Raw genomic sequence first — 12607 nt, 5'->3', positions numbered from 1 at the left:
TCCATTTGTATCATCATATAGCGATTTTGTGATACCATTAAACATATTTAAGTAGACAGGTGAGAATAACATTTTATTGGTAACTATAAAAAGGGGGTCAAGGGGAGGGGGGTGTCGGGGGATACTCAACTAGCACTTGTTAGTTGTTAATAATCTCAGATTGAGCTAGGCCTCAACCATTTAGGTATCTCACTTGCCCAGTCAATGACTACACTTAATTTAAGGTAGGTATAACCTAGCTTAGTCCTTCAGCCAATCCTTTCTCCCTGATGCTTCGCGTCTAGTTGTGTGGTTTCTCTTTAGCATTAATCACTGAGTATGTTTTCGCCTGTAAGCCCTCCAGGGATCCCATAGCTTTAGGAATTTTCCATGGTTCCTATCTTCCCAATTTGCTAATTCCTCTAAGCGATGTAACTGGTCGACTTTGTCCCTCCATTGTTTTACTGTTGGTGGATCTTTACTAAGCCACTTTAATGGGATTAAGAGTCTTGCTGCCTGAACCAGGTGAGTAACCAGGTCTTTTTTATTTGGGCTCCAAGTTGGAGTAGGTAGCCACAAGAGAACCATTTCAGGGGTCAAAGTGATTGGTTGTGTTAGTATCTTGTTAATTGCGCGCGTGACTTCTGTTCAGAAGTTTAGGGCAGTGCCAAAAGGTATGGCTCAGAGAACTGTGTATTTCAATTACCGCCAAGAAGTTGCTGCTCTGAGTGGCTGGCAGTTCTTCTTGAAAGTCATTTCTAATAAACTATTCTATTGTGCGGTCTCCTAAGATGTTCCATATTGGAGCAATATCTGTTGTTCCCTGTCTGACTAAAAAGGGGGCAAGATCCACTGGCATATTCATTGATGGGTTACTCAGAAGGCCATATTCCCGGTTTGTTATTCTTATTACCGATGCTGTCCCTCTTAGTAGAGGGTTGTCCCATAAGGATGCAGCGTTTAATCACCACCGTCCAACTCTCTGTTCTGGAGTTAGGTAGCTTTGTTCTATTTCATTGCCAAATACTCTGTATCTTGGGGTGTGGATCTGAAGCCAGCGTTTTAGGCCTCTTTCACACTACAGTATGTCCATTTCAGTGTTTTGCGGTCCGTTTTTCACGGATCCGTTGTTCCGTTTTTTTGCTTCCGTTGTGGTTCTGTTTCCGTTCCGCTGTTCCGTTCCGTTTTTCGGTATGGCATATACAGTATACAGTAATTACATAGAAAAAATTGGGCTGGGCATAACATTTTTAATAGATGGTTCAGAAAAAACGGAACGGAAACGGAAGACTTAGGCCCCTTTCACACGGGCGACTTTTCCGTGCGGGTGCGATCCGTGCGGCGAACGTATGGCACCCGCACTAAATCCTGACCCATTCATTTCTATGGGGCTGTGCACATGAGCGTTGTTTTGAACGCATCACTTGTACGTTCAGTGCAAATCGCAGCATGCTCTATAATGTCCGATTTTGACGTGACGCAGGCCCCATAGAAGTGAATGGGGTGTGTGAAAATCGGATGGCATCCGCAAGCAAGTACGGATGCCGTGCGATTTGCACGCATGGTTGCTAGGAGACGATCGGGATGGAGACCCGATCATTATTATTTTCCCTTATAACATGGTTATAAGGGAAAATAATAGCATTCTGAATACAGAATGCATAGTAAACCAGCGCTAGAGGGGTTAAAATAAAATAAAAAATAATTTAACTCACCTTAGTCCACTTGCTCGCGAAGCCGGCATCTCCTTGTGTCTCCGCTGCTGATGAACAGGACCTGGGATGAGCTGCTCCATTAAATAGAGCTTAAGGACCTTCGATGACGTCACTCCGGTCATCACATGATCTTTTACCATGGTGAATCACCATGGTAAAAGATCATGTGACGTACCATGTGATGACCGGAGTGACGTCATCGAAGGTCCTTAACCGGTATTTAATGGAGCAGCTCATCCCAGGTCCTGTTCATCAGCAGCGGAGACACAAGGAGATGCCGGCTTCGCGAGCAAGTGGACTAAGGTGAGTTAAATTATTTTTTATTTTATTTTAACCCCTCTAGCGCTGGTTTACTATGCATTCTGTATTCAGAATGCTATTATTTTCCCTTATAACCATGTTATAAGGGAAAATAATACAATCTTCAGAACATCAATCCCAAGCCCGAACTTCTATGAAGAAGTTCGGGTTTGGGTACCAAACATGCGCGATTTTTCTCACGCGAGTGCAACGCATGACAATGTTTTGCACTTGCGCAGAAAAAATCGCGCATTTTCCCGCAACGCACCCGGCTCTCAGCCGGGCCAAAAAAATGACGCCCGTGTGAAAGAGGCCATACGGATGCATTTCCGTATGTGTTCAGTTTTTTTTGCGGACCCATTGACTTGAATGGAGCCACGGACCGTGATTTGCGGGCAATAATAGGACATGTTCTATCTTTCAACGGAACGGAAAAACGGAAATACGGAAACGGAATGCATACGGAACACATTCCATTTTTTTTGCGGAACCATTAAAAAGAATGGTTCCGTATACGGACCGCAAAAAACGGACCGCAAAACGGAAAAAAAAAACCGGTAGTGTGAAAGAAGCCTTAAGTGGATTGCTTTATAATAGGCATTGGCATCTGGAAGGCCAATTCCTCCTTTCTCATAGTTTATCGTATGCGATTCTGGGTTTCTTCCCATTCCATAGGAAACTGGAGAAGATCTGTCTCACCTGGGAGAAGAAGAAGCTGGGCAGGAAAATAAGAAGCATTTGTAAAGTATACATCAGCTTGGGCATATTGTAGGTCGTTTTTTTGGCCCAGCCAGGATATACTGTATAAGGAATAGTCAGGGACTTGAGTTGATCCTTGATCTCTTTGAGAAATGGGATATAGTTTAATTGGTTTAGTTTCCCTAGTTGTGAAGGGACCTTGATCCCTAGGTAGGTGATATGTGATTGTTGCCAAGCAAATTAGGTTAATGTTTTTAGGGCTGATACTGTCGCTCTAGCGGCTGAAATGTTAATAGCCTCAGTCTTCGTATAGTTTGCTTTAAAGTTGGATAGTTTGCGATATTGGTCAAACAGCTTGAGCAGACATGGGAAGGCCTCCAGAGGGTTTGTGACCATGATGACCAGGATATCGTCAGCAAAGGCAATATTTGTATATCTGGTTTTCCCATCTTTTGCTGTAACCCCTCGTATATTCGGGTGTTCTCTAATGGCCTGAAGAAGGGTTTCCATTACTAGCACATATACGGTGGGGGACAGAGGGCACCCCTGCCTTGTGCCATTTTTTATGGGGAACGGGTCTGATAATATTCCATTGACTCTAACTTTGGCACTCTGATCACTATAAAGGGACATGATCGCCTGGTTGAAGTTTTCTGGGATACTGGATTTTGATAATACCTTCTGTATAAATTCCCAGCTGACCCTATTGGAAGCCTTCTCCGCGTCGACCCCCAACAAGACCAAAGGCTGTTTCGTTCTCTGGGCCATTTGGATAATTGTAAGTAATCTGCAGGAGTTGTGGTTTCCCTCTAATAGGTCGGAATAGGTGGGAGTATGTAGCGGTAGGTGGCAACAATGTTACATCCTAACCCACCAGAATACAGAGTCTCTCAAAGAAAGAAGGATAGCCAATACAGGAATGATGCGATTGGACATAGAATAGAGACAAGGTGATACCGAACCTTTAAAGGATGGTTCCCGTCCCCAACACACATACCTGCACGATCCCCTGAAGACGCTGGGTGTCCAGCGGAACATGTCGGGAGGCAGGGGTTCTATGTGTGTGTGATTTTAGTAACAGTGGATAGCAGAGAGGGAACTCCTAGAGAGGAGTAAATTTATAGCTAGCACAGCGATACAGGAAGTGTAGAAACAAGGCAAATAATAAGAGTATTAAACTGTGAGAGACTAGCAAATACGCTGCTGTGAGACACAATAAACAGCAGCAAACCTCTAATCAAAGGAGACCATCCGTGACCACTGGGGATTTTTAAAGTGTCCTAGTATTTTCTGGTAAAGAAGTTTTAATAAGTAGACATCAATAAAAGTGGAGCTTTATAATTTGTAGCGCATGAAAAAAACCGTAAATACTGTAGGTCCTAAGGACCATCAGGTATGCACTAGGAAAGTAATCGTCGTACATGTGCTAGGAGGTTCCATTATTTCTATAGTAGTATATGTACAAAGGGCACATGCCTGGCGATCCCCACCCCCACACCATACAACGCTTGTGCGTACGAAGAACCACAATATGCCTTGGGCAGGGGTAGAACATATCCAACTTTGAAATGCGTCTCCTGCATGAAGCATATTTCAGCCCCAGCTTTTTTCAGAAGGCGCATTACTTGAGATTGTTTCTGCGGGGTATTTAGGCCCCGGACATTAAATAGTACACATTAAGGCCTCATGCACACGACCGTTGTTGTGTTCTGTTCCGCAAAATTGGGTTCTGTTGTTCAGTGATCCATTTCCGTTTTTGTTTCCATGTGTCTTCCTTTATTTTTGGAGGATCACCAGACATGAAGGAAAGTAAAAAAAAGTCTAAGTCAAGTTTTCCATGCAAATAATAGGAAAAAAATGGACGCGGACGCGCGGACGCACGGACGCGGATGACAATCTTATGTGCCGCCGCGTTTTTTTCACGGACCCATTGACTTGAATGGGTCCGCGGGCAGGTTATATTTTTTTGACGGACTGGAACCACGGGTGCGGATGACAAATGGTGCACTAGCCGAGTTTTCAACGAACCCATTGAAAGGCAATGGGTCCGCAGAAAATCACGAAAAACGGAACAACGGACACGGAATGAAACAACGGTCGTGTGCATGAGGCCTTAATGGAGGCCATCATACATTAACGTAATTATAGCCATCTTTAAAGCTAGTCTGAGTCTTAGTACTTGAGGAGGGGGAAAGAGAAGGGACAAGGGATAGAAAAAAGGAAAACTTTACAGAATTACTTAAAGGGAAAGTCACCTATTTTGACCATATAAAACTGTTAACATAGCAATGTGCAGTAAAGTACCTTCATTCCTGCATCTGTCTTCTTTCTTTTATTCAACTTTTCATTTAGATGAAAAAGTGATTTTTCTGATATGCTAATTAAGGCTCAAGGTGCCCAGAGGGGCGTTATTCCTCTCCTCTAGTGCCCAGTAACGCCCCCCTGCAGTGCCCAGCCCGCCTTTCTTCCAAGCCCAGCACGCCTCCTAAGGAGTAATTTATTAACCCCACCATCCTTGCGTCCTCCTTTCTTGGCCTCCGAAATCCTGCGCAGGCGCAGTATCGCTGACTGCCTGTTCTATACTCCGGCTCCTGAGGGCAACAGCCTCAATAGTGTCACTGGGCATGCGCCGAGCCCAGTGACGTAATCAGAACGCTGTTGCCTCAGGAGCAGGAGTATCGTACAGGCGCAGGCAGTCAGCGATACTGCGCCTGCGCGGGATTTCAGAGGCCAAGAAAGGAGGACGCAAGGATGGTGGGGTGAATAAATTACATGACGTAGTGGAGGGGGCAGCGCCGTTCGGCAAGGATGTGGGAGTACATTTATTTCTTAGGAGGCGTGCTGGGCTTGGAAGAAAGGCGGGCTGGGCACTGCAGGGGGGCGTTACTGGGCACTAGAGGAGAGGAATAACGCCCCTCTGGGCACCTTGAAGGTTCATTAGCATATCAGAAAAATCACTTTTTCATCTAAATGAAAAGTTGAATAAAAGAAAGAAGACACATGCAGGAATGAAGGTACTTTACTGCACATTGCTATGGTAACAGTGTTATATGGTCAAAATAGGTGACAGATTCTCTTTAATAGTTGTAATATTAACTCAGCTGCGATGTGAGTCTGCCCAGTAACATTTAACCTCAAACACATTTTTGGCAGTGCCCTCACATGTTTCGTGTTCATTCCCCGCTGCATGGGGGGGTTATGTTACGTAGTAACCTGTGGCCTGACATGTAGCATCACACTCTACAGACCACTGCTAATGCTGGTCATTCCGGCAGTAATTTCCACTTTGCCCATAGAGGCAAATGACCCATTTCTGACTTAACTTAACCAAAATAAATACTAAAAATAAGGACATGACACTTTGTGTTGGAATAAAAATGGCCGCAATGCTTTATTAAGGGTAAATAAATTAATAAATAATTAAAACTTCAAATTCATAAATAAATAACCATTACAAATTCCAATAATTACCGAAATCCACTCAGCAATAGCTGAGTGATACAGCCCCTCTAATAAAGCAAAGCGACATAAGCATAAGAATAGGGAGGGAGGGCAGGGCGACGATCCGGTCTTGATAAAACTGGCCCAGAAGCGCCGCCAAAACCCTCTTTTTAAGGACTAAACTTTCCCGCCGCTGGCATCCACACCAATCAGCTGTCCAGAAATCTCCCCCAGCAACCAGCTGCACCAATCAGAGAGGATCCCTGCTTGTCATCCAAGGCTCAGGTGAGAGAATCAGAACCAGCTGATTCTGACAGGACTTAACCCTTCAATAAAACCTGAAATAAAAGAGCGGGAAAGCAAGAAAAAGGAGGGGGGAGGAGAGAAAAAAACGAGCAAAGCCATACAAAAACACGTATTAATGGTGTCATTGCCCCCATGTGTCCCCCAAGCTAAACGCTCTGGGGGGCCTGAACATTCTATGGAGCTCCTTAGGACGGGTTAAATTACATCTAAACCCGCAAACTTAACTGTATACCCTTACAACAGTAGTATATAGCTTCTATGCAATTCAAAAATAAAAACTGTGAACTGGCATAAACTTAGGGCTAGGTATATCTCATGGCTTTGCTGCCATGTTAGGCCCCTTTCACACGAGCGTGATTTCCCCGCGGGTGCAATGCGTGACGTGAACACATAGCACCCGCACTGAATCCTGACCCATTCATTTCAATGGGTCTGTGCACATGAGCGTTGTTTTTCACGCATCAGTTCTGCGTTGCGTGAAAATCGCAGCATGTTCTATATTCTGCGTTTTTCACGCAGCCCTGGCCCCATAGAAGTGAATGGGGCTGCGTGAAAAACGCATTGCATCCGCAAGCAAGTGCGGGTGCGATGCGTTTTTCACTGATGGTTGCTAAGAGATGTTGTTTGTAAACATTCCGTTTTTTATCACGCGCGTGAAAAACGCATCAAAACGCATTGCACACGCGCGGAAAAAACTGAACAACTAAACGCAATCGCAGACAAAACTGACTGAACTTGCTTGCAAAATAGTGCGAGTTTCACTGAACGCACCCTGAACGCATCCGGCCCCAATCCGCAACGCCCCGTGTGAAACCAGCCTTAGGCCCTTCATATCTCTAGGCGAAAACCCTTCTGGGCCTTTTTCAGTGTTTTACTCCAGGCCCTTGTGCAGGAGTCAATAAATTACCTCCAGATTTAAGCTTGTGGTATTGGGTTGTATAACTATACTTAGCTATCAAGTGTCCCTGGTTATAGATTTCGTTTTCCTCCTCTGCGGCGCTTTTTCCCAGTGGTTTGGTTCTGGGAGATCCGGAAGCGATACACTGGCTGCTGAGACTGGTAGCCATGAGGGCATCTCCACTGGAGGAAATTGCAATGTCGCCCATACCACAGACAGAGTGCGGACCGTGCACCTCTTGCCATTAGAAACAAAGGTAAGTCTGAATGGGAACAGCCATTTGAAGGGTATTTGGTTGTTCTTTAATATATCCGTTACAGGGCGCAATGTTCTTCTTTTGCTGAGAGTCAATGGGCTTGGCGCCAAATCTTGAAACAGTAGGACCTTTTTGCCGTCTAAAAGTACTTCCTTCATTTCCATGGCTGTTTTAAAGGGTTTCTGTCACCAGATTTAGGCCTCTTTCACACAACAGTTTTTTTTACCCCTCTGCGAGCCGTTTTTTGCGTATACGGTCCGTATATGGAGCCATTCATTTCAATGGTTCCGCATAAATAATGGTATGTACTCCGTATGCATTGTGTTTCTGTATTTCCATTTTTCCGTTCCGTTGAAAGATAGAACATGTCCTATTATAGCCCGCAAATCACGTTCCGTGGCTCCATTCAAGTCAATAGGTCTGCAAAAAAAACACATGCGGAAATGCATCCGTATGTCTTCCGTATCCGTTCCGTTTTTGCAGAACCATATATTGAAAATTTTATGCCCAGACCAATTTTTTCTATGTAATTACTGTATACTGTATATGCCATACGGAAAAACGGAAAGAAAAAATGGAACAGAAACACAACAGAAACAAAAAACGGAACAACGGATCTGTAAAAAACGGACCGCAAAACACTGAAAAAGTGTGAAAGAGGCCTTAACCCTATTAAGCTAGCTGACATTAGTGATGTGGGGGGGGGCGTTGTTCCTGCTCCTAGAGGCTCCGTTCTCCCACCTTTGTCGCCTCCCTCCAACTCCTGATTGACAGGACCAGGCAGCGCTCGCATCTGTCTGCCAGCCCTGTTCTCTGGTGAAATCTCATGCTGTTCAGTATTCGGCGCAGGAGCTGTGAGGGAGCTGGCAGCCTGCGAGCGTCTTTCCCTCACCGCGCCTGCGCCGAATGCTGAACGGCACGAGAGTTCACCAGAACACAGGGCTGGCAGACAGATGCGAGCACTGCTTGGTCCTGTCAATCAGGAGTTGGAGCGGGGCAACAAAGGTGGGAGAACGGAGACTCTAGGAGCAGGTACAACGCCCCCCTCTGCTCCTAGAGGCTAATTAGCATATGTGGATGCGCTCGATAACAATTTTGGAGGCCCTCTCCTCTCCCAGCAGGGAAGCAAAGATGGCACCTGCAGCTCCAGGTAACGCCTCATGTGGCACATTTTCAGGGATTCCCAGCATCCTTATGTTCTTGCGTCCGCTCCTATTCTCCTGATCTTCCAGCGGGGCGAAAGCTGTATTGAAGTAGTCCATCTGGATTGCGCAGTTTTCCCCTAAGGCGTGATTAAAAGATAGAATGGCGGTCAACTCTGTGCCCGATATGTTTTATGTCACTTTTTATTTCTGCCAGATCTTGGAGCACAGGAGCTAAAGCCTGCAATAAGGCTTGCTGCATAAACCGGCAGGAGATGTGAGGTTGTCAGGCGGTGCTGCAGCACCCGCATCAGGATAATCCCTACCTCCGTTTCATCAGCAGTTTCCCGCTCTGCCTGCTCTTCCTGCGCCATCTTACTGACCCCGGCCGGAAATGCTGTGTTTTTCCTGTAAAGGAATTTGTCCGTGTCTGTAGGGCTTTTGTCTTGTTTTGCCTGGTCCACTTTGTCTCTCTGTCTGTCTCTGCCAATTTTGACCATTCTGTGGCCATTATAGCTGCGAAATAAACAGGGCTGTAGGTCTGTGCTTACACACACATGTCCGTCTTCCTGAGCAGTTAGGCTCCACCCCTATGCAGGCCATTCTGAGATTGTTTTCTCGTTACATATTGTACTCCATGACAGTGGTAAAATGGAGTCAAAAATTTTCTTTTTTATTTATAAAAAATACAAAATTTACCCAAAATTTGGAAAAATTAGCAAATTTTGAAATGTCTATTTCTCTACTTTTATAATAGATAGTAATACCTCCAAAAATTGTTATTACTTTACATTCCCCATATGTCTACTTTATGTTTGGATCATTTAGAAAATTACATTTTATTTTTTTGGGACGTTTCCAAACCCCAATTTTTTCAGGACCAGTTCAGTTATGAAGTTACTTTCTGGGGCTTACATATTAGAAACCACCCATAAATCACCCCATTTTAGAAACGACACCCCTCAGGGTATTCAAAACTGATTTTACAAACTTTGTTAACCCTTTAGGTGCCCCACGAGAATTAAATAAAAATGGGAATGAAAAAATTTTTTTTTTTTTTTTTTAGCAGATTTTAAATTTGAATTGATTTTTTCTGCAGCGCATCAAGGGTTAACAACCAAACAAAACTCAAAAATCTATTAGCCCGAATCAGGAGTTTACAGAAACACCCCATGTGTGCTCAAAAACGGATGTATGGGCGCACAGCATACTTCAGAGTGGAAGGAGCACCATATGGCTTTTGGAGAGCGGATTTAGCTGGACTGGTAATTGGGACTGTCCACTGTCACATATGAGGTGGTCCTACAGTGGAAACCCCCAAAAAGTGACCCCATTCCGGAAACTACACCCCTCAAGGAATATTTCAAAGTGTGTAGTGTGCACTTTGACCCATCAGGCGTTTCACAGAATTAGGAAACGATTGGCTGTGAAAATGAAACCCTGTTCATGGCAGGGTTCAAAAGGGAAGTAGCGCCATAGTGCTTTTGGAGGACAGATTTAGCAGTATTGGCTTTTGGGAGCTATGTCGCATATAAAGACACCCTGAGGTACCCCTAGAGTGGAAACCCCTAAAAAGTGACCCCATTCTGGAAACTACACCCCTCATGGTATATTTTAAGATGTGTAGAGAGAACTTTGTCCTGAAAATGAAAAATTACAATTTTTTCCAGAAAAATTGATTTTAGACCCACATTTTTCACTTTCACAAGGGGGAACTGGAGAAAATGTACCCCCTAATTTATTTCCCATTTTCTCCTGATTACAGCAATACCCCATATGTGCTTGTATACTGCTATATGGGCGTACCACAGGGGTCAGAAGAAAAGGAGAACAAAATGGCTTCTTGCAGATGAACACACCCTGAGGTACCCCTAGAGGAATATTTCAAGGTGTGTAGTGAGCAATTTGACCCATCAAGCGTTTCACAGAATTAGGAAACGCTTGGCTGTGAAAATGAAGAATAAAATTTATTTCCAGAAAAAGTTGCTTTACACCCACATTTTTCACTTTCACAAGGGGTAACAGGACAAAATGCACCCCACATTTTGTTCCCCATTTCCCCCTAATTAAGCCAACTCCCCATATGTGCTCAAAAACTGATGTATGGGCACACAGCAGGCTTCAGAGTGGAAGGAGCACCATATGGTGTTAGGAGAGCGGATTTAGCTGGAATGGTAATAGGGAGCTATGTCGCATGTGAAGAAACCCTGAGGTGGCCCTACAGTGGAAACCCCCAAAAAGTGACCTCATTTTGGAAACTACACCCCTCAAGGAATATTTCAAGATGTGTAGTAAGCACTTTGACCCATCAGGCATTTCACAGAATTAGGAAACGCTTGGCTGTGAAAATGAAAAAAAAAAATAATTCTAGAAAAAGTTGCTTTACACCCACATTTTTCACTTTCACAAGGAGCAACAAGACAAAATGCACCCCACATTTTGTTCCCCATTTCTCCACGAATACGCAAACACCCCATATGTGCTCAAAAAATGGTGTATGGGCGCATGGCAGGGCTCTAGAGTCAAACGGCTAAATATGGATTTTGCTGACCTGATTTGGCAGACATGTATTTTAGGTGCCACGTTGCATTAAATCAATTCCTGAGGTCTCCAGAAGGCAGAAATACCATACTCCAATTTTTCACTTTTACAAGGGGTTATAGGAGAAAATATACCCCAATATGTGTTCCCCATTTTCTCCCTTTTTTGCAAACATGCCATATGTGCTTGTAGCCTGCTGTATTGGCGCACAGCAGGGCTCTAGAGGCGAAGTGCAAAAACAGTTTTTTGTAAGCCTGAATAAATAGACATGTATTTTAGGTGCCATGTCACATTAAATAAGTTGCTGAGGTCCCCAGAAATGAAAAACCCCAAGAAGTGACCCCATTTCGGAAAGAGCACCCCGTACAAACATTTTAAGTGGTAGAAAGAGTACTTTTTAGCAAACAGGTGTCTCACAGAAGGCAGAAATACTAGAGAAAGTTTTTCAAAACACACATTTGTAAAAATAAAAAATTAATAGCAGACCCTAATTTTTCACTTTCACAAGGGGTAAAGGGAAAACGCACCCAGGTATATGTTCCCCATTTTCTCCCCATTCAGGAAACACCCCATATGTGCTTGTAGCCTGCTGTATGGGTGCACAGCAGGGCTCTAGAGGCAAAGTGCAAAAACTGTTTTTTGCAGGCCTGAATAAACAGACATGTATTTTAGGTGCCATGTCACATTAAATAAATTTCCTGAAGTCCCCAGAAATAAAAACCCCCAAGAAGTTGCCCCATTTTGGAAAGAGCAGCCCCGTACAAACATTTTAAGGGGTGAAAAGGGCACTTTTGACCTAACAGGTGTTTCATAGAAATAAATATGTAGTAGTTGGTGAAAAGTGGATATGTAAGCTATGCGGACTAAATCAGAGATATAAGGTGGTAAAACTACAGGGTACATCATGGATGAAACTAAATTAATACTCTATGGATCAGTGGTAGATTCTGAAACACTCCTGCATGCACAGGCCAGGTTTTTCAGGGCAGGTTTCTCAATGGTAAATTGTGTCTTTCCTTATCCCCATTTTGGAAAACACCCCGCATCTTTGTTGGGTCCTTCCCTTCCTTGCTGTCTGGGGGACTTGACCTGGAAACTTCTGGAAGTACTGGGACCCTCCCTGGCCTGGCTTTGAAAAATTAGGGCCTTGATAACCACCTCTTGAAACTGAAGGAAAGTTCCTCTGTGGCCTGCAGAATAAAATAGCACGTACGCATTGCACATTGCCATCTGTACAATGTGTACGGCCAGCTTTTTGTACAACACTTTGTCGTGTGGCACTGTAGGGCTTCATAAGTTGATCTGCAAGATCCACCCCTCCCATGTGCCT

The 12607-nt window shown here is 44.2% G+C and overlaps 1 long non-coding RNA gene across 1 annotated transcript in view; it reads left to right on the top strand.

Annotated features, from left to right (window-relative positions):
• The window catches only part of LOC122920133, an 82204-nt gene that overhangs the window by 22992 nt on the left and 46605 nt on the right, over positions 1 to 12607 (top strand). The gene's annotated exons all lie outside the window — the stretch shown is intronic.

The sequence above is a fragment of the Bufo gargarizans genome, chromosome 10 (assembly GCF_014858855.1).
Source record: "Bufo gargarizans isolate SCDJY-AF-19 chromosome 10, ASM1485885v1, whole genome shotgun sequence".
Lineage (NCBI taxonomy): Eukaryota > Metazoa > Chordata > Amphibia > Anura > Bufonidae > Bufo > Bufo gargarizans.
This window is presented reverse-complemented; position numbering and strand designations above follow the sequence as displayed.